The sequence below is a fragment of the Akebia trifoliata genome, chromosome 10, assembly GCF_017979445.1.
Source record: "Akebia trifoliata isolate Shusen 1 chromosome 10, ASM1797944v1, whole genome shotgun sequence".
Lineage (NCBI taxonomy): Eukaryota > Viridiplantae > Streptophyta > Magnoliopsida > Ranunculales > Lardizabalaceae > Akebia > Akebia trifoliata.
The window spans coordinates 8,503,917-8,526,380 of NC_141384.1; positions in this window are offsets into that span (position 1 = coordinate 8,503,917).

Sequence of the window (22,464 nt, forward strand, 5' to 3'; positions counted from 1 at the left end):
AAGGTCAAAGTGGATCCTTGAAATCAATGTAAGTGTCTTAGTTTTTTGGACATCCAACATGACTTTTCTCCAATCAAGGATAATCACCTATAGATCACCCTGAGCCAGTCCTGGATTGATCTAGAGAGAGGTCATAATATAGCCTTATTGGCTTGGCATTGGGGAGGGTGGGGGCAAGCACTGGGGGCAAGCACTCTCCTTAAAAGAGTGCTTGCCCAAATGGGATGTGATCTCATAATGTTCCCATAACATGTTTACTATAGAGCAAACATTATTTTCCAATCTCTAAGCTATTAAAAAGATGATTTTTCCACACTTGCGTATGGAGGAAAAAAATAAACGAATTTAAAACATAAATTAAAATGTACGTGATCCACTTAAAAATCTAAAATTTAAATTTTTGATAAATTATTTTCTCGATTAGTTTCAAATAAATATTCTCCCTAACCAGACGATACATCAATTATATTAAAAATGTATTAGCTAAATTATTTAAAAAAATCTAAAGTTGTCACTTGTAACATTCATCCACAATGAATCAAAGAAAACTTCCAAGTGTTTAATGTGATGATCATAAAAAAATCTCAAAAAGAATTTATAGGTATGAAATTTGATCAAAAGAATACTTCACCTTTAGATTAATTCAAAACTAAAAAAATTCTTCATAATTATTGAACAAAATAAAATTACAAATCTTAAAGCTTCACACTTAGTCCTAACTAAGATTTTAGCCAACAATCTTCCTAGAAAATCGATTAAATTTTTTAATAAAAAACCTAGATAAATAAATTAAAAGAAAATGAGAGAGGGCATTAGAGAGGAAAATAGATTGGAGATCTCTAAAAAATAAATAGAAAAATTATAAGAAGAGATAAAATAAAAATAAATAAATAAAAAGTAGGAGAAAAATTGGGATGTGGGGGAAAGAGATAGAGAAATAGAAATAAAATGATATGTGAGTGATGTAGGGAATCTTTTAGATTTAGACAAAAGAAAATAAGAGATGCTTCGTGGTATGTAGGAAACAAAACTATTTTGGAAACTTTTTTATTTTTTTATTATTTATTTTTTAGTCCTTTGTATTTGTCACATATTGTTCCTCCACCCTTTTGCAAATCTTCTTTCCTTAAGATTCCATCTCTTGCCATTCTTTTGTACCTTGAACCTTGCACACCTACAAAAAAAATTTAGATTAATAGTGCCCAATTAACCAAATTAAAGTTAAATAGTCCCCCTAAATTGGGGGTAAAAATTAGTAATTTATAGGTAGCATGGACCGAAGGACCATTTAAAGCTTTTGACTGAGGACCTCATTTGGCCTTGTCGATTGCCATGTTGGTCTTAGGCACCGCATCACTCTAGATTTTGTGGTGTAGGTTAGCTTTGGAAAAATAATAACTATAAATATTGTGTGGGTTAGATCCAAGACCTTGAATATGGATGTCCATTGAACTATCAAATTTGAAATTTAAATCCAATAGTGAAAAAGTGTTGTTTTTTCACTTTTCATTTTATTTTCGAGTTCATAAATTTAATGCTCTACACCCATGTGGCATCTGATTATGTTTTCTTGGTGTCACAAAGACATTTGGTTCATATGGTTAGGTGATCTTTCTGTCCACATAACCCAATGTCATTATATATAAGAAGGGAAATGACACTAATGTCCTTACAATGAAAAATAAATACATAGAGGCTTATTTACATTAAAGTCCTAATTACATTGATACGCTTCTAATATAAACCTCTTTATAGACTTGCTATGGTAAACTATCATTATGAGCAACCTATGTAATCATACCACCCTTATACTTGCTTAGTTTTGTAGGGTCAAGGATGGATTAATCAATTTTGTTTAAAAGTAGTTTATAAATGGTTGGGTAGAAGAATTTGAGAATAATTGTATCAAGTCTCTGTTTGAGAGCATTGTAGGAATTTATATTAATTAAAAAGATCACATTACAGAAAAGCCCTTACAAATAATAATTAAATAAAATACTAAAATAGCACCTAATCTAAAATTATTTCCAATATTCCCCTTCAAGTTTGGGAGAATATATCAACTAAACCCAGCTTGACAATGTGAGAATTAGTGATAGACGGGCCAACAGACTTCGTAAGCATATCGGCAAGCTGATCTGAAGAAGAAACGAAGACAGTCTGAAGGTCACTAGATTGAACTTTCTCCTCGAGAAAGTGAATATCAACCTCCATGTGATTAGTTCTTTTACGAAAAATAGAGTTAGAAGCAAGCATAATAGCATACTTGTTATCATAGAACAGAGTAAAAGAATCAGAAATATCGAAGTCAGATTAGTTCACATGTACTAAGGGCCATAGCATGATACTCAATTTTAATAGAAGAATGAAATACCACATTTTGTTTCTTACTTTTCCACGAGATAAGATTACTACCATAAAAGGTACAAAAATAAGAAGTAGATTTCTTATATGTAAGAGGGCTAGCATAATTAGTATCTGTAAAATAAGACAAATGTGACTGAGCAGTGGAAGAGTAAAAACAATCCAAGTCTAGGATGTGATTTCAAATAGAAAAGAATGTGATAAACTGCATCAAGATGAGCTGTACGTGGAGTATGCATAAACTGGCTGACCACACTGACCGCAAATAACAAGTTCGGTCTAGTATTAGTCAGATAAATCAGACAGCCTACAAGTTTCTAATAAGAAGAGGGGTCTAATAAAATATCGTTAGAATCAGTTTGAAGACGATGATTCTGATCCATAGGAGAGGAGATAGGACAACAACCAAACATCCCAGTATCCTGAAGAAGATCCAATGTGCATTTACACTGAGATAGTGATATACCACTGCAAGAGCGGGCCACTTTTATCCCCAAAAAGTACTTGAGTCGACCTAAGTCCTTAACCTCAAAAACACAACCCAAAAATATCTTAACCTTGTCAATCCACTATCTATCATCCCCAATCACAATGATGTCATCCACATAGACCAAAATAATGGTACAATGACCATCTACTCCTCAACGAAGAAAATAAGTATGATCTGAGTGACATCTAAAAAACTCCATAGAAAGAATAACCTTAGAAAATCGTTGAAACTAGGTTCGTAGGGACTATTTCAGACCATACAAAGATTTAAGGTGGCATACCTTCCTAGAATACTCTACTAAAGACAAAATCCTAGAAAATGATTCATATAAATAACCTCAGACAAATCACCATTCAGAAAGGCATTCTTCACATCAAGTTGGTGAAATGGCCAGGAGTTACGCGCAACTATGGAGATAAAAAGGTGAACAGTGGAGAGTTTGGCGACAAGAGCGAACGTGGCATCAAAATCTTTCCCTGAGGTCTGTGTAAATCCCTTAGCAACTAGTCGTGCCTTATAATAATCAATACCATCTACGAAATATTTCATAGTAAAGACCTATTTACAACCAACGGTCCATTCTTCAAACGGAAGAGGAACAAGTTCCTAGGTATTATTGGTTTACAAAGTATCTATTTTAGTAGTCATAGCTTTTATCTAATGAGGGTCACACAAAGCCTATGATACAAACGTAGGAACTCGAATAAAATTAGTGGCGGCAAGGTAGGCCTCATAAAATGAAGAAAGACCTTGATAGAAAAAAAACTAGGTAATAGAATGATTAGTAACACACCCCCACTTACCTTTGCGAAGGGCAATAGGTAAGTGAGAGTCAGAAATAAAAGGGATAAGAATAGGTATATGTGTAGAAGTAGAAGAGGGTATACATGAATCCAAGGAGGAGGTTGGCAAGAGTGTAGGGAGGTGAGTGCGACGAGTGTAGACCTGAAACAGTGATGAAGATGGAGGAAAAACTAGAGAAAGTAGCACGATAAGAGACAAGTCCTACAAAGTAGATGTAATATGAAAGTATGAAATATTTTCAAAGAAAGTAACATCAAGAGCATAGATGACAAAATGAGAAACTGCATCATAACACTGATACCTTTTGGACATAGAGGAGTAATCTAAGAAAATACATCAAATGACTTTATCATCTAATTTCTTACAATTGGATGTCTTGTCATAAACAAAACACGTGCACCCAAAGACTCAAGGTGTAATAGGGAATAGTATGTTATCAGGTTGAAGGACATGAAGGGGCACTTGCCCCTCTAAGGTGCAACTCAGAACATGGTTAACAAGAAAAGCTGAAATAAGGACTACCATATTCCAAAATGCTTTTGGAATATGCATTCCGCAAAGAAGACAGCGAATAATGCTCATGAGGTGGCGGTTCTTGCGTTCCGTCACTTCATTCTGTTCAGGAGTATAAGAACAAGTCAATTGATACAACATATCATTCTCATGAAGATGAGAGTGAATACCATCAGATATATATTCCCCCCTATTATCAAACCTAAGGGATTTAATAGTGATATTGTACTGAGTCTAAATCATTTTAAGAAAATTCACAAAAATTAGCAGCACCTCAGAACGAGAACGCATCAGATAAATCCAAGTGCAACGAGAGTAGTCATCTATAAATGTAATATGATATCGATGACCATTAAAAGCAGTAACAGGGGAAGGCCCCCATACATCAGAATAGACTAAATCAAATACTATCAGAATGGACTAAATCAAATACTACATTAAATCGATGCATACGAGGAATATAAGAAGTACGTGTGTGTTTAGAAAGTTCACACACAGAGCATTGAAATTTATGTCCTCTACAAGAAGTTTTTTAAATAGGAAATAAATAACATAAGTGTTGAAAATTAGCATGTCCTAAGCAACCGTGTCATAAATCTAGAGTCTGTGATGAAAAAATGTGGCAGCCACATGATAGAAACACAGAAGCTAGAGCAGTAGTAGGTTGAGATCCAAACACGTACAGCACATCCTTCTCATGCCCCTTGCCAAAAATTCTCTTCTAAGTCATGTCCTGAAAAATACAATGAGTTGGAAAAAAAGTAACTGAGCAATTATGAGATTTAGTAATATTACTAACAGACAAAAGATTAAGAGATAGGACATGAAGCATAAAGTCTAAAGAAATCCCAGAGGATAAATGGATGATACCTTTACTGTGGATAAGTGTAAGAGAACCATCAGTAAGGCGAACTTCCGTATGGGTGGTGAAAAAAATAAAAGAAGTAAAGTAGCTAGACTGACCGGTCATGTGATTAGAAGCACCAAAATCAATAACCCATGTCAGAGGAGTAGAGATAGATTGAGTGACATTGAATACAAAGGATGTATCTGGGGGCATAAGACCTGAGGCCACAATCGAAGAGGTTTTAGTGTGAGCTTAAATCTGATCCCGAACAATATTGGCAATCTAAGTCTGTAGCTGGTGCAAGTCAATCGTGTCGAGTGAAAGGAAGATCATTGAAAGGAATAGATGGGGACTCCATTATAGCAGCACAATGAGTAGTCTGTCCCAAAGATTAAACGAAGGAAAATTGTGGTATCAGATGAGGATAGAACTGAATGCAGCGAGCCTTCTCATGACCAGTCTTCCCACAATGACTGCAAGCAATGCTACTTCCTTTATTACGACCATGATTACCACGGCCACCATTCCCTGATCCTGGCGTAATAGAATTAAAAAACTTGAGTTGGCAGCTAAGGTCATCTAATCTGTAGGTAGAATAGAAAGATTGCTAGGGACCTGAGTCTGAGGAGGAGCAATATCGTGACGACGATCATCACTGTCAATGATCACAAATGTCTCAAATAAAGAAGGTAAAGGAGTGGTGTTGAGAATTTGTGTTCGAAGTGCCTCAAATGTTGGACGTAGACCCATAAGAAACTGGTAGGTTTGATGTTGAGCAATATGCTTAACAACATAATCGACTACTTCTAAAGATAATTCAACCATAGACTCATAGTGAGAAAGTTCTTCTCATCGTAACTGAAGGTATCCAAAGTAATCAGCAATATCTCGATAAAGTTCATAAATCTTCGAGTCATTCTTGGAATAGGCATATGTTTGAGTAAGCGTTGACCATAAAGATGGAACGGTCTCATGGTACATGAACATGGTATAAATTCACTGCTCCAAATATCCATATGAATTACATAAAAAGATTTGATTGATGACTCTCAGTATGACTAGGGAAAGAACTACGGTAATATTTTTTCAATTGATAAGTCTCACTTTCTAAAACTGACACTGAAATCTTACGAATAACACAACGTAAATTAGACAACGAAACATGACCCAACATATAATGTCATTGAAAAACTGAAATGAAAGCACTCACGGCAGAAGTAGGCACATCGTACATTAAATAGTATAATCCAGTTTTCTTATACCCCAAACCAATCATCTTTCTAGTCTTGAGATCTTGAAAGACACAATAAGTAGGAAAGAAGGTAATAGAGTATTGCGATGATTTTTTAAATTGATTGACAAAAGTAGATTAAAGGAAAATCAATGACCAAAAGAGTAAAATATAAGGGAAGAGATGAGTTTGGAAAAATATCACCTTTCCCAACTACATTACGAGTAAACCCATCATTTAGTACACTATGACAATTAAGAGAATAAAAATTAGAAAAGAAATAAGATATACCAGATATGTTAGCATTAGCTCGTGAATCAATGACCCAAAATGAAGGAGACTTGACAACCATAAATATGGGATTACCTAAAGTAGCCATATTAGCTATGGGTGGAATAGGTCCTACAGTCAAAGTAGTCAACTTTTAAAAAATATCTCCCAATTGTTTGGTAAGATTAGGAAATGCAGCGTTAAATGTAGTATGAGAATTGGAATCAGTGGAACTTTGATAAGGTTCTTCTTGAATCTGATTAGCCCTAATAAGTTTACCCTATTTATCCCAACAAAACTATTTAGTATGGCCAGTGTAGCCACAATAAATATACTTCAAATCATCACCACGACCTCTTCTACCATGGCCACCTCTACCATGACCACTACGACCTTCTCTACTACAACCAAGAGAAAAGTCAAATGAACTACGAGAAACCAATGTTGATGACTCTATGGGAGTGCTAGACTAGAAAATCCCAAGTGAAGTACGTTGAAGACGAGAGAAAGCATTGGCAGTAGTTGGTAAAGACTCACTAGCAAGAATCTGACCCTTCAAAAAAGTATACTCTAGATTTAGGTTAGAGAGAAACAATGCAACTTAAAATTCTTCTCACTACCTTTTCTAGGTCTCAAGGTCTGTAGTCAAAGGTTGATATTACCGAGGTTATTCCCACGTGCTCCGAAGAAAGCTATAATAGTCACTCAAGGACCTATCTGAAAGCGCCCTCGATCCACGGGGTGCGCGGATCCGCTTTTGACCTTTGTGGCTTGGGAGTCTCCACCTAGTTATTACGGTCTAGGAACTGATCATTGATTCTAAAAACAAAGACAACTAATCTACGAAAGAAAATACGGGTCCGGAGATCACGCTACGGGATTGGAAGGTGTTAGGTATCAACCCCGCCCGACCAACGCCGGTCTCTACTTATTCTCAAATAGTACTACATTACTAAAAAAACCTAATCAATAAAAAAAATTTAATATTTACCTTTACGAAGACAACGGTCTTGTTCCCTCAGATCTAGTAGAATAGTTCTTCGTACAACACTCCTTGCTTCATTCTGTCACCGAATTCATTTTGGATCTCCAAAATGAAGTATCTCTTTCTGAATTTTTCTAATTTTTTTTTATGGATTTCTGGGGTGTTTAGGAAGAGTTTCTAGGTGTTTTTTGAGCTAAAATTGGAGTATGGATGTTAGGTAAGGAGTTGAAGATTCAAAATTAGGGTTTATGGGAGGCTAGGGGAGCTTTTTGACCTATTTTTTCTAGGGTTTATTTTTTTATACAAAAATAGGTTGTAAGGACCCCTATTTATAGATTTTTTTAAGTACTTGTTTAGATAGAATTAGTATTTAATTATAATTCTTTTAGAAAGAGTTATTGTTTAATTATAATTATTTTAGGTAGAGTTATATTTTAATTAAAATTGTTTTAAATAGAATTATTATTTAATTAGAATTCTATTAAGTAGAGTTATTATTTAATTAGAATTCTATTAAGGTTTTGACTTTTAGTCTCACTTGATTGACTTTAAGATTTTGACTTTAGTCTTACTTAATTGACTTTAAAATTTTGACTTTAGTCTTACTTAATTGACTTTAAAATTTTGACTTTAGTCTGACTTGATTGACTTTTAAGATCTTGACTTTAGTCTTACTTGATTGACTTTAGTCTTACATGATTGACTTTAATTTCTTGACTTTAGTCTTACTTGATTGACTTTAAAATTGATTTAGTCTTACTTGATTGACTTTAAGATTTTGACTTTAGTCTTACTTGATTGACTTTAATTTTAATTAGGATTTCACTTTACATTAATTAATATTTTAATTATTAATTTCAGAATTTTTAATTATTAAAATTGTAAAATTATCGTTTTGTCCTCGGAGATGACTTTTTGCATTTTAAGTCAGTTTTTGATGTTTTAGGATGTTTTGGAATCGATTTTTCGTAAGGAATTCAATGGGAATATTGGTTTGTGTCATTTATGAAAATTATTTTTGTGTGAAATAATTGTGAACCTTATGAGGGGTATTTTCATAATTTTATCAAAAATTGATAAAATGATTTATTTGATTTCGATTTGTTATTTTATGTATTTGAAAGGATTTTCCTAAGCGTAATATAAGCTCTAGGGATGTTTTGATGTTAGGGGTATTTTGGTAATTTGATCATTTTTTAGTGATTTTTACCGTGAAGCTTCTTTTTGTCTGTAAGATAATAATTTCTATATTTTTGGAGTTATATTTTCCTAACGTAGTGTAGTTTTTAAGGTTTTGTTAGTTTGAGATACCTAATCTGAATTTCTGAAACATATCTAGTAACAAAATAAAGCATTGGAATAATCATCCATTATTGGGAATTATTGCAATCGGGTTGACGAGTTGATTAATCAGGCGAGTGCAAAAATTGGGTGTCTACAGATGCCCCTCCTTGGTAGAGGGTTGAAGCAAATCTATTTCGGTAGATAGTACGATATCCGAATATCAAAGCTAGTGACAGTTCATTTTGCAGTCTGATTTAACAATTCTTCAGGATATTTGGATCCTTGAGGGTAAAACTCTTCCCGAACTAAAAGGTTTTCAGGTCCTTGAGCGCGAACTCTCACTGACGGTGTCAAATCCTTGAATTTTAGAAAATTCTCCTTGACTAATGAGTGCAAGTGTGAGTGTGTGTACTGTGAAACTGAGTAAAAATTGAGAAAAATTGAGCATACACTGAGTAAAATCCAAGATAACCCTTGGCAGCAACTGAGCAAAATCCAAGTTAACCCTTGGCGGCAACTGAGCAAAATCCAAGTTAATCTTTGGCGACAACTAAGCAAAATCCAAGTTAACCCTTGGCGGTAATTGAGTAAAATCCAAGATAACCCTTGGCGGCAACTGAGCAAAATCCAAGATAACCCTTGCGACAACTAAGCAAAATCCCGAGAAATCCTCGGCGGTATCTGGCTAAGTAAAACTGAAAATAAAGGAATAAATCTGAGAAATAATGATTGACAATAAATCTGGAAAAGAGTGATTGAATCTGGGAATGAATAGATCTAGGAAATAATGAATGCCCTAAAGGGTTATAAGTTAATCTCTAGACACAACCAAATGTGAGATCCGAAATACTTTTGTTTGAACCTCAAGGTTTTATCCAAAAGTTTTATGAATTTAAAACCTGAGTTTTTATTTCTTTTGAACCTCAAGGGTTTTTCGAAAAACTGTTATCAAGAGAGTAACCTTAAGTTTGGGGTTCCCATTATATTTTAAGATTAACATTGCTCAACCTTAAAAATAAAATGCCCCTAGTTTAACAGAAAACATGGCATTGGAGATAATTGAACACATCATGTAAAAAAATGTCCTTAGTATAAGTGGGAAAAGCTACATATTAGAAAAGAAAGAAAATGCCCCTTGTATGAAGGTTTGAAATATTTGATTACCACAAGCGCAATAAAGATCTAACTTTTAATTTTGATTAATTTTATTGAAGGTTTTAAGTTAGGCTCAAGAGAACAAGATATTTCCTTTAGAGACTCATCATAGAATTCACCCTTCTCTCCCTTTGTTCGCTTGGGGAAGTAAAAATTTTTAGATCGATCGTAGACAAAATACTTGTGGCTTCTGAGTTGTGCCTAGTTTAAGCTAAGTATTGAACTTGATTATTTAGACTTCTGATGTTTCAGCTCGGACCGCTCTTAGGTTTTTAATCCCCTGGAGATTTTTTTTTCTATTTTTCTTTGTTGCTCTAACTTTTGCCTATATTACCCTTTCAGATTTTCAAACTAGCGAGCTTTTTCTTTTTTTCTTTCCTCTGATTGTTGCTAAGACTGTCCTTTTGGATTTTCAACCTTGCGAGTTTGCCTTAATTTTTGCCTAAGTCGCCCTTTTTGGATTTTCAACTTAATAGACTTCATCAATTTTTTCTTTTTCTTCCCTTCTGAACTTCTAAAGTTACCGTCTGATCATGCTTTGTTATCTTCCTTGACTTTTCGCACAGTACTTAGGAGGACTTTTATGGGTAATCTTGGGATTGGGTATAAAAAAAAGATTTTGAGGCTCAAAAACTCGAATGTCCCTTGTGTCACATTTTTTATTTTTCTTTGAACTTTCTTCCCTATTTGACAATATTTTTTTTTTATTTATATATTTTTTGTAGGGAAATATATATATTTTTTATTTTAATGTGGTCGGGCTTGAAGTAACTTCTCAGGTTGCTTATGTACCCCAGAATTTTGAGATCAGACCAATACGTAGTTCGAATTCTTCCCTCGCTTAGGTTAGGTGATCGGCTGAAAAATAAAAATGCATAATTTTTTTTTTGAAAAGACTGCAAAGGGGTTGAGAAAGGATATATTGAACTGGGTAATAGGAGAATTGATTCGGCCAAAGATTACCTCCTTAAATGTAGTACCGTTTAATTTGGTCAAGGTTGGTTGGTTCTGATAATTCAATTCCATCATGATCTTGAAGTCGAACAGCTTTTCCTGGTAATATTTCATTGATGATGAATGGACCTCCCCAATTTGGTTTGAACTTCCCTCTAGGGTCAAAGATAGGTGCCCGATTTTCTTTGAGTACCAAATCCCCGATTTGTAAGTGATAGGCATTGATCTTTTTGCCAAATGCACGGGTGACTCTTATTTGATAAGCCTGCATGTGGTACAAAGCTCTTAGTCATTTTTCTTCGATCAGATTTAATTCTTCATACTGTTGACGAACCCAATCTGCTTCTGACAACTGACTTTCCAACACGATCCTGAGAGACGAAATTTTCATTTCGGCTAGAAAGACTACTTCCATGCCATACACTAAGGAGTAGGGAGTAGCTCCAGTAGAGGATCGAATTGAAGTTCGATATGCCTATAGTGCAAATAGTAGTTTTTCTGACCAATCTCGATGTGATTGACACATTTTCCTGATGATAGTCTTGAGATTCTTATTAGCTGCTTCGACTGCTCCATTGGTCTGAGGACGGTAAGGAGATGATTTGTCGTGTGAGATTTTGAACTTTGAACACAATGTAATAACCTCATCTTTGAAGTGTGACCCGTTATCAGAAATCAGTTCCGAAGGTACCCCGTATCGACTGATGATGTTCGTTTGGATAAACTTTACAACTCGAGATGCAGTGAGGACAGCATAAGAGGCAGCTTCGACCCACTTAGTAAAATAATCGATAACAACTAGAATGTATTCATGCCCGTTTGATGCTTTAAGCGATATTTTACCAATAATGTCAATTCCCCAAACTGAGAATGGCCACGATGAAGTCAGACCAACTAATTGGGAAGGTGGCACATGTATGAGATTTGCATGTATTTGGCATTTGTGTCAGGTCTTGACCATGTGATGACAATCTGTTTCCATCATAGGCCAGTAATACCCTTGTCTCATAATTTTCTTAGCTAACATTTTCCCACTCATGTGGGGGCCACATTCCCCTGAATGCAGTTCAACCATTATCTATTCAGCTAGATCTTCATCAACACATGAAAAATAAATCCCATCATAAGACCTTTTGTATAAACTTCATGCGCACATGATGAATTGAGATGCTAATCTTAGTAGGGATTGTCATTCCTTCCTCGATGCTTCTTCCGAGAATTCTTGTTTTTCTAATACTTTTTTAATATCTATGTACCACGGCTTTCCATTAGGGAGTCGACTAGCAATGTTGATCTGATGGCAATATGCAGGCTTGTCTTTAACCTCGACGATGATCAACCTTAGTTCCATACCAGGGGGCAAATGGATCATTGACGATAGAGTGGCTAAAGATTCAGCGAATCTATTATCTTTCCTTGACAAGTGTTGGAAGAGGATAGTTTTAAACTTACTCACTAAGTTTAATAAATACTCATGATAAGGTTTCAACTTTTCATCCCTACTCTTCCATTCTTCCAATGACTGATGTATGACCAAAACTGAATCCCCGAATACTTCAATTTCTGTAATGCCTAGATTCAAAGCAGCTTCGAGCCCAGCGATACATACTTCATATTCCGCTGTATTATTGGTGTTAGAAAAATCTAACTTAATGGCGATCGGAATGTGGCATCCTTCTAGAGAAAACAAGACTGCCCTTATTCCATAGTCATTCTGATTAGCGGCTCCATCAAAGTACAACTGCCATGTTTGGTTCTGCGGTTCTTCTTCAACATGCAAGATATTCTCATCTGGGAACTGATCAACATGCCTTATTCCTTCTACCACAGGATGATCTGCCAAGTATTCTGCCACAAATCTCTCCTTGATAGATTTCTGCATAACATGCATGATGTCAAATGCTGATAACAACAACAACCATCGTGCGGTCCTCCCTGTTAGTGTCGATTTCTCGAAGAGATACTTGAGAGGATTCATCCGAGATAACAAGATAATTGAATAAGATAACAAATAGTGCCGAAGTCTCTGAGTAGCCCATACCAGTGCTAAGCAAGTTTTTTCAAGGGCCGAATACTTTCGTTCATAATCTAACATCTTTTTGCTGATGTAGTACATAACCCTTTCTTTACGAGTATTTTTGTCATACTGTGCAAGCATGCATCCCATAGTTTCTTCTATGATTGACAGATAAAGAAGAAGTGGTTCACCCGGTGTAGGTGGAACCAAAATAGGAAGGTTCAAGAGATACTCCTTGACTTGGTCGAAAGCCTTTTGACATTACTCATTCCAAACTATTGGCTCATTCTTATTGAGAATCTTGAAAATAGGTTCGTAGACATTGGTGAATTGAGCGATAAATCTGCTGAAATATTGGATTTTGCCCAAAAAATCTCGGATCTACTTTTTAGTCTCAGGCGGTGGCATCTCTTGGATAGCTTTAATCTTCATAGGGTCCATTTCGATCTCTCTTTGACTGACCACCACATTTCTACAGGTTGAGACAGAGTTGGTATATTTGAATTCTTGTAAGAAACTTTTCTAATGCAGGCAACATGCCCCAATCGTTCCTTAAATTTGACTATCATATCATCTACATAGACTTCGACTTCCTTGTGTATCATGTCATGTAGTAAAGTCGTGGCTGCTCTTTGATAGGTGGCTCTAGCATTCTTCAAACCAAAAGGCATAACCTTGTAGCAAAGGTTCCCCACTGTGTGATGAATGCCATTTTTTGCATATCCCGAGGATCCATTTTTATCTGATTGTACCCCGAAAAACCATCCATGAAGAACAACAAAGCGTGTCTTACCATACAATCTATTAGAACATCTATGTGTGGTAAAGGAAAACTGTCATTTGGGCTTGCTTTGTTTAGGTCTCTGAAATCCACACACATTCTGACTTTTCCATCCTTTTTAGGCATCGGGACGACATTAGCAATCCATTCAGGGTACTCCACTACTTCCAAAAATCTCGCGTTAATCTGCTTTGTAACTTCTTCTTTAATCTTTAGAGTCCATTCCGACTTCATACGTCGAAGTTTTTACTTGATTGGTCGAGCATCAGGATATAATGAAATCCGATGTTGAACAATATATGTACTTACTCCGACATATCCTCATAAGACCACGCGAACACGTCTTTGAACTTTCTGAGCAAGTCTACTATCCCCTTGCGTTCATCGGGGATAAGGTGATCCCAATCCGAATTTCTTGAGGAATTTCTTTTATTCCGACATTGATAATCTTTACTTCCTCTATTAGAGGCTGAGCCCGACATTCATTTTCTTGTTCAAGAAATTTGATTATTTCAGGGGGAGTTTCTTCGTTAGAAGACTCTTCCTCCAAAGCCAAATTATTAGTTAAATTATTATTGCGCTCAGGATAATCAAAAATTTCTTTCATTTCATTAAAAAGAGATGGGGTAACAGGACTCATTGCAGACTTAACAGACTCACTTGACTCAGCAGGAATAATAGACTTACTAGAAATAACAGACTCAGTAGAAATAACTAACTTACTTGACTCAAAAGAAATAAAGGACTCATCAGGCATGTCAGACTGAACAGGACTAATAGGACTGACAGACCCAGTCTTGACGTGCAGCATAGGACTAATTACATGATAATCAGAGAGACACCCAACAGCGGGTTTGATTACAGACTGAGGATTTGGGATCCCCTTCTCAATTGTCAACACTAGGACATTGTGATCTTCAATGAATAACTAATCAATATTGAGGGAATCCAGATTGAGCTGCTAGTCTTCAACTTCCTTTTCTTCAGCTTCTATGCTTACCTCCTTTTCAGGCCATTCCATGCCAAAGAATATCTCAAACCCCGGTAGACGAGTACTTGTGATATGATCAATGAACGGCTCTGAGAACCCACAATAACGGAAGTCTTCTCCTTCTTTCACAAAATAGCCATTAGGGGTCTTATGATAGGGCTTCATTTTAATGAGATCCGTGGTGCGCCTTTGCCTTTTTGTAATTGTCTTGTCCTGTTTTGTCTTCCAATATTGGGCCCAATCTTCCTTAGTAGGCTTATATCCTAGTCCGAATGTGCCGATGACTTCTTTAATCATTGGTGCTTCTTTAATACCTTGTTGCTTGCGACCTAGGCCCATACCAGGAAAAAATCTCATTTTTTTGAACATATTGGCCATGTAGTAGTTAAAGGTATTCTCGATAAGAAAATGTTCTTTCATCGAGTGATCCCATTGAACTGAGCAGATATTCTCAAATTCAAACCCACTAAGCTCTATCCCCTGTTGTTCTGACTGAATCTCAAGCAGTGGCTCATTCTTGGCTTTGGTACTGTTTACAATCCCCACAATTTCAGCATCTCCATTTACTAGTCCATCTTTGATAAATTTAACTTTCTGGTGTAGCGTGGAAGGTATGGCCTCGATTTGGTGTAGCCATGGGCTCCCTAACAGTAAATTGAAAGAGGACTGGATATCAATAACCTGAAATTCCACAGGAAATTTAGTTATACCTGTGGACAATCGAATGTGCAAAATTCCCAGTACATCCATTTTGGTATTATCATAGGCCCTAACACCTTGATTAGTAGGCTTGAGATCTTCAGCCTTAAACCCGAGGCAGGTAGTAGTCTTTAAAGGGCAAACATTTAGTGCACTCTTATTATCAATCAAAACCAGAGGTACCCTCATCCCGTTACAGTCAACTGTGATGTGCAACGGCTTAGTGTGGCTTACTCCCTCTTTTGGGAGATCTAAGTCCGAGAAGGATAGGATATTCTCTACGTAAGTTGCTCCTACTATACTGGCCAGCTGATCTGGAGAAGTATCAAGGGAGACTTGGGCAGCGTTTAATGATTTGAGAACAGCCTCTCTATGAGTAGTGGAAGCCATGAGTAAACCCCAAACTGAGATATTGGCCCCTGATTTCTTCAACTGCTTGATCACGGAGTTATTTTCTTCAATATTTTCTTTGATGGGATCTTTTCTTTCTTTTCTTGTCAAAGTTCCAGGATTATCAACACAGAGTTCTTGTGGCTTAAAAACTCTTCCCCCTCGAGTCATATGTCTAACTTCATCACAAGAGAGAGAGAAAGGCTCATCTTCTTCAATTAACAAGTATGGATCTTCATCTGTCAAAGATACATGGTTTTTCGGGTTCATTTGAGCCAACAGGTAACTAGTGAATGCGGGACTACTGTAGCGAGGTGGGGATAAACAATACGTATCATCCGATGTTAGATTAAGTGGTTCATAATTTGTGATGAAAACCTCATCAGTGAAAGCTATCCTGGTAAGGGGGTAACTAGACGATTTGACTTGGATTAGATGGATGAGAGAGACGGGATCAAACAATAATGGGATGTGGGAAACCATGTTCAGGGTTGGTGGAGGTTGATAGGTGGGTAGTGGATTAGTGGTGACATTTGGTAATGTTGGGTTGGGGATTGTGACTTTTTTGTTGTCAATAAGATTTTGAATGACATGATGAAGAGTGATACATCGGTCAGTGTGATGGTCAGGATTTTGATGAAATTTACAGAACAAGTTAGGGTTGTGTCCGGCTGACAAGGGATTTGGTAAAGGTCGGGGTTGAATTGGGGTAAGTAGCCTTTTTTTTCAACAGTTTTTGCAAAGCTACAGTAAGGGTCATCCTTAAATTGGTAAATTGACGCGGAGTTCGGGGTTGACTCGGGTGGACTTGATTATTGGTCCGGGCTGGTGGTTGAACTGAAGTGTTGGCTATGTAAGTATGGTTGATACTGGGTTTGGAAAGATAAGGCTTCTTGGACTTGTTATCCGAGGGGTTGGAAAGAACCCCAGAGGCAAACGCATCCTCGAGTTGGTTTCCGACTTGTAATAGGGATTCAAAGGTAGGAAGATATTGAGCAACCAAGTGTTGAACATATCCTTGTGTAAGGTTTTTCAGGATGATGGCTACTTGTTCCTTTTCTGAAGGTCTATCCCACATTTGGGCAGATTTGGCCCTCCAACGGCCAATGAAATCAATAAAAGTTTTCCTATTTTTCTGCTTAGTTGACTCCAAATTCCTTCTTGAAGTCTCAATCTCAGTACTGTACTTATACTGATGCCAAAAAGTCTTTGACATGCTCTCCCAGGTACCCGCAGTAACTGGATCTTGAGACATCAGCCAACGTAGTGCTGATCCTGATAGAGTTCTTTGAAACAATAACGTTATATGTTCGTCGCTGAGTCCCATAGTGCGCATATTAGTAACATACACCTTAAGATGTGTTTTTGCACACCCTGTCCCACTGAACTTGTCCATTTCAAGCATCACAAACTTCTCTAGCAAATGGATTATAGGGATGCGGTTCAGAACTTCAATGTCTGCTGCGATTTCATCGATACCCTTTACACTCTTCATAGCTGACTCTAATTGAGACATTCTATTAGCTAACACCGGATTTTCATCGAACTATTCTTCATCTCCGTCAAGCTCAAAAATCTCATGTGTACGTCTCGCTGTATTTTCTTCTACCCTTTTTTTCCTTTAGGATCGTCAAGGGGATTGCCCGTTGATTCTGAAATCTGTTTTAAGACTTCCACTTTGCCCTTTATATTGTTGATATCATTGGCAAAGGCTGTCAAAATCTTACGGATCTCTGCAGGCTCAGACTCTGAAGCCATTTCTGTTTGTTGACTTGGTATTGACGTTCGCTCTAACCGACTGGACTTATGACTCCAACTAGGAGGTGGACGCTTGAGTTTGTGCGTAATGATAATCCTATATGACCCCATCAAAGGTAAATTTAATTAATTTTAGTGTTACCCCTTGATAACATTTTAATGAGTCATTTTATTGAAGTTTGAGCACCAATCAATTAATTAATCCATTCACGTAATGATCATTCAAAAGAGAAATAAATGTTTATTCAAAAGAAAGTAGCTTTATTGAAAATTATTGACAAAGAAATATTCTCCTTAACATCTTTTAACAAATCTGATTTAAACTATTCTTTACATGGACGCTTGGCTTCGTCTTGGTGGTCATCAGAATTGCTATCAGGCTTGATCATTTTGGCTCTAACAACTGGTTTCTTGAATTCTGTTGATCCGTCTGGATACCCAAAGGTGCGTTTGTTCTAAGCCTTCTCAATGAGATGTACTAACTTTTCAGTCAATGGCTCGGGAGGAAAGAAAGCTTTGGGTTGAGGCAAAGAGACCTCTGTAGGTACCTCATATTGTTCTGGGATCAAATTAAGATGGTAAAAAGATGTTTTCTCTAGTCCAATTAGACGAACATAATGTGATCCTTTGGTTCTTATAATAAGGGGGTCAGTCATCCACCAAGGGCATCTCAAATAAATATGACGGGCAAGACGAGAGTCTAACCATTTGCTCCAAGCCTTGACTGAGTTGTGACGCACTAACAGGTTTCTTTTGGAAAAGTGTTCTGGCCCATACTCGAGGTTTGAAAAAACATCTACAATTTTGAAACGATCACAAAGTCACATATAGAGTAGGTAGGGGCTTCCTTTGAAGTTTTCCCTTTCACCATTCTTTATGGCATTTAAACCTGAGAAGGTTTCAACTAGGATGAGAGGTACTGGGTTGGCTTTCTTTGAGAGTTGAGAGGCTATATCTATGAAGGACTCAGGGATAGTTTGGCCATCACTTTTGGAGGTTAGCATATATTGGGCTAGGATTCCTAAGTACAATCGATAGTCTCTAGTGGCTCGCCAGGCTTCTGGTTTTACATTGACGGGATGACTGCGGGAGCGATACGGGCCCAGTAAAGGTACTAAGTCCAATCTTCCGTTATGGACTAGGGCCTTAGATTATTTTTTTGAAATGTTCTGTCATGTGGGAAGGGCACCAGAATATCCTGTCTTCAATGAGGGCCTGACTAAGGGTCCTGAAGTAGATATCCCCTAATGCCACAATAATCCTCGTGTGTGGGGCACAAGTGCATATGTCCAATATGAAATATATGATGGTAGGGGTTCCAACACTTAGCCATAGCACGTAACAGGTTCCTGTCTATTTCAAACTCGTGGAAATAAAGTGCACTCCTTAACATGAATCTCCCAAAATTAATCTTCTCTACAAGGTGCATCCCTATGATGGTTGTTTTGACTAACTAATCGATTGGGTTATCGTCTGTGGCTAGCATCCTGGTTTGACACAAAAGGGTATTTTAGTACACTTCCAAGGTTCATGTAAAATTACTTTCTCTTTTGAAAAATCTTGTTCTTATGGAAAACATTTTCTAGAAAAAACTTTTTCTTGAAAAATATTTTTTTGTTAGAGAACACTTCCTTTGGAAAACATTTTTTCTGGAAAATACTTTCCCTTCATAAACCATTTTTCTTCTTTGAAAATGGGTTAGAACTTGAATTTAGAAAAGAATTGGAATTCCATTTTGATTTAAATGGCCCGGCTCATTATGATTGTTGGATCAAGATGGACTGGGTCATTATGACTTATTGCAAGAAATGGATTCATTATTGGGTCGGTGCACCCATTTTAAGCAGGTAAAAGAAAAACTTTAATCCTTGAGGACAACCATACATTTTGATCTCATCATCCACATCATTCACATACATTCAACAATCACAAAGTCTCATTCAATAAACAACCTGGGAACACCCACGATAGGTTCGAGTCGTGGCCTATAGGGGAGGTTTCTAGACTCTAAGCTTACTATATGCGATGCATTTTTATCTAGCCACCCTTGCCCAAGTATACCTATATACCTCTCGAGTGTACTAATCAGACAATACGTGGTGACTTGGTTTGATATACCATATAAGTGATAATCTAAAACTTCAAGTCACTTCTTTGAAATAAAAAACAACCAGTTTAATCCCCAGATCAGAGGTGGCACGCAATGCTTGAGCAAAGGCACTCTTAAATCACCTATTTTCTAGAATAGACGTAGTTTATCCTCCTAGTACCGTAATACATCGAAGCAGGATCTCGCTTAGGCATTGGTTTTGACCAAAAAGTGCAATTGATGTACTTGGATCATTTTTGATATACCTATGGGTACGGGTCAAGAGTTGTACCTTTCATAAATGGTTTGTCATCCCATGAGGGGATCGACCACGTACTAGTACTACATTGGCAATCGGGACATGTGACTGTGTGGCTTACAATAGGTCAAAGGTTCAGGTCGCTCCAGCCTGGGGTGCATCGATATACTTTTCAGAGTCACCTGATCAAATGGTACTGATGCCCCAGTTTGATATACCCTAAGGCACGTACTGGAGTTGTGATTTTCATGAATGACGTCACATCTCCGAAGAGATCGGGCCACGCACTAGTGCCACGTTGGCTATATTGGGACATGCAAGCGTACAAAACAGTAAATGTGCATGTGGTATGTGCAAAACAGGGTGAGGTGTGCCCGGGGCCTTTTCCAAACAAATGGGCCCATGACATCAATACTAGGATCAAAACAAGCACACATATCTTAGTTTATGGCATGTTAGATAAGCAATCACAATAGGACTAATAATTAGAATCAATCATTGAAACAAGAACACAATTCTTAGTCCAAAATGAGAAATATATTTTTATGGTTCAATCAAGGATCACTTTAAGCTATCTCAAACGAGTCAGGATTTCAACGAATATTAAATTGAGGATAGAACATTGAATTGATGATTGTGAAGATTTTATTTTATTTTATTTATTTTTATTTTTATTTAAAAAACAAAAGGAAACTACTAGAAAAAAAAAACTAAAACAAACGAAATCCTAAAATAAAGAAATTCACCCAACAATTGAGCCGTTGTTATCATACCACCTTTTACTAATGCCACCCCAATTTTACGTAAATCATCAAGTAATTACTATGATTAAGGTAACATTAAAAAATTGGTGTGGTAATAAAGAGATTTCTTTGGCCACGGTGAGGGCAGCCAACAGTCGTACCCCATTTTTTTTATTAAAAAAAAAAATAAAAAATACAAAATGTTTCTGATGGCAATTTTATAATCACAAGAGTAGTCAACAAGGGTGAAGTAACACGTGTATGCATAAAATCCAACAAGGAAAATTGATCAAAACCAAATAAAGGTAAGTCACAATATTCCAAACTCAAAGAGACTCGGCCCAATTCCAGAAGTCACCCACACTGACACTGCCAAATCCTTCATGCCAGCCTTTCATCACAAGCAATAGTGTAGGAGGAAACCCAATAAATACCAACAATAAATTACAAAATATCAAGAAGAATGCTCTTAACCTCCCAAATCTTCTCACAAGCTTTAAAGGACGTGTGATTAAACACCTTGGAAACATCAGTATAGCCCCAATCTGAGTTGTTGCAAAGTTAATGATTGACATGAGGCCTAGACCAATCGCAGCAACCGCGATCATTACAGCTTTTAAAATAGCCAATTCTCTGTTTTGAGATTGAGGTGCACTAATGTACGAATCAGGGAACCCAAAATACGATAAAGGATGAGAATGCTGAAAATAAAGAGTGAGGTCTAGGCTAACATACTGGTCGATGGGTCCTATTCTGTATTTGACTAATCAGAGAGGGAACTAATGAAACAATGGCGCCCCATATATGAACTATGAAAACCACTTTTGTGGCGTGTAGCCATCTCCATGATATATGGACAATGGGGAGGTCAGGTTTGGTACAAATCGTCCAATCAATTTACTTGAGATGGGGACGAAAATAGACGCCAAAGAAATTGGAAAGGGTCCAAGTTGAAACCTCAAACGTTTTGGGAAGAGGATGTCTTTTTTGTTTTTTTAAAATTTCTTTCGATTGAGGTCCCACCTCCCACTTCGAATCAAGGGTTTCCCAACGTTCAGAACCAGCAACCTCTAACATTTTCTTCGACGGACGAAGGAGAAAACAGCCTTTGGTGAAATCATTCAAGATCGAGTCGATTTTCAAAAGGAGCAGATGATTCCAATCTATATATCTTTATATCAGCAAGAAATTGAAATCTTCTTCGAATGCTAATGGTCATAAACCAATCGAACTAAGAGTTTAAACCGATAGTTTTCTGTTGAATGATGAAATTGGGGATATTCAATTCACAAACGAGGGAGCCGTTATCTCTTTGTTGTTTCCATTGGAGAAGAAGATAATAAAAGAAAAAAATAAAATGTCTAACAACACACTATCTATCAATATGAAAACGTTAAGGCTTTTACCATTAAAAACTATTTTTTACTGGGGACACACCACCCTTAAAAAAATTGAAAACATGAGTTACTGCTAACAGAACGTTAAAAACCAATTTTTTTTGTATTTTTTTTATTTATTATTTGTTGTTGATGGATAGAACAACACTGACCCATTATAAAAATAAACCAAATACATTTTTTATTTTTTATTTTTATTATTATTATATTTTTTTTTTGTTTTTTTGTTTTTTTATAAAAACATTATCAAACAACATATCAAACATACCTAAAAAAACTTTTAAAAAAATAAAAAAAAAATCTACATACGTAATAAAAAGACATGGTCCAATAATCACTACCCCTTCCTCAATAAACCACCTTGAAATCTCGTATTATTTGGGGTCATTACGAATGACCCTTGATTTAACCAAAATAATAAAACAAAATAAACAAAAATAATA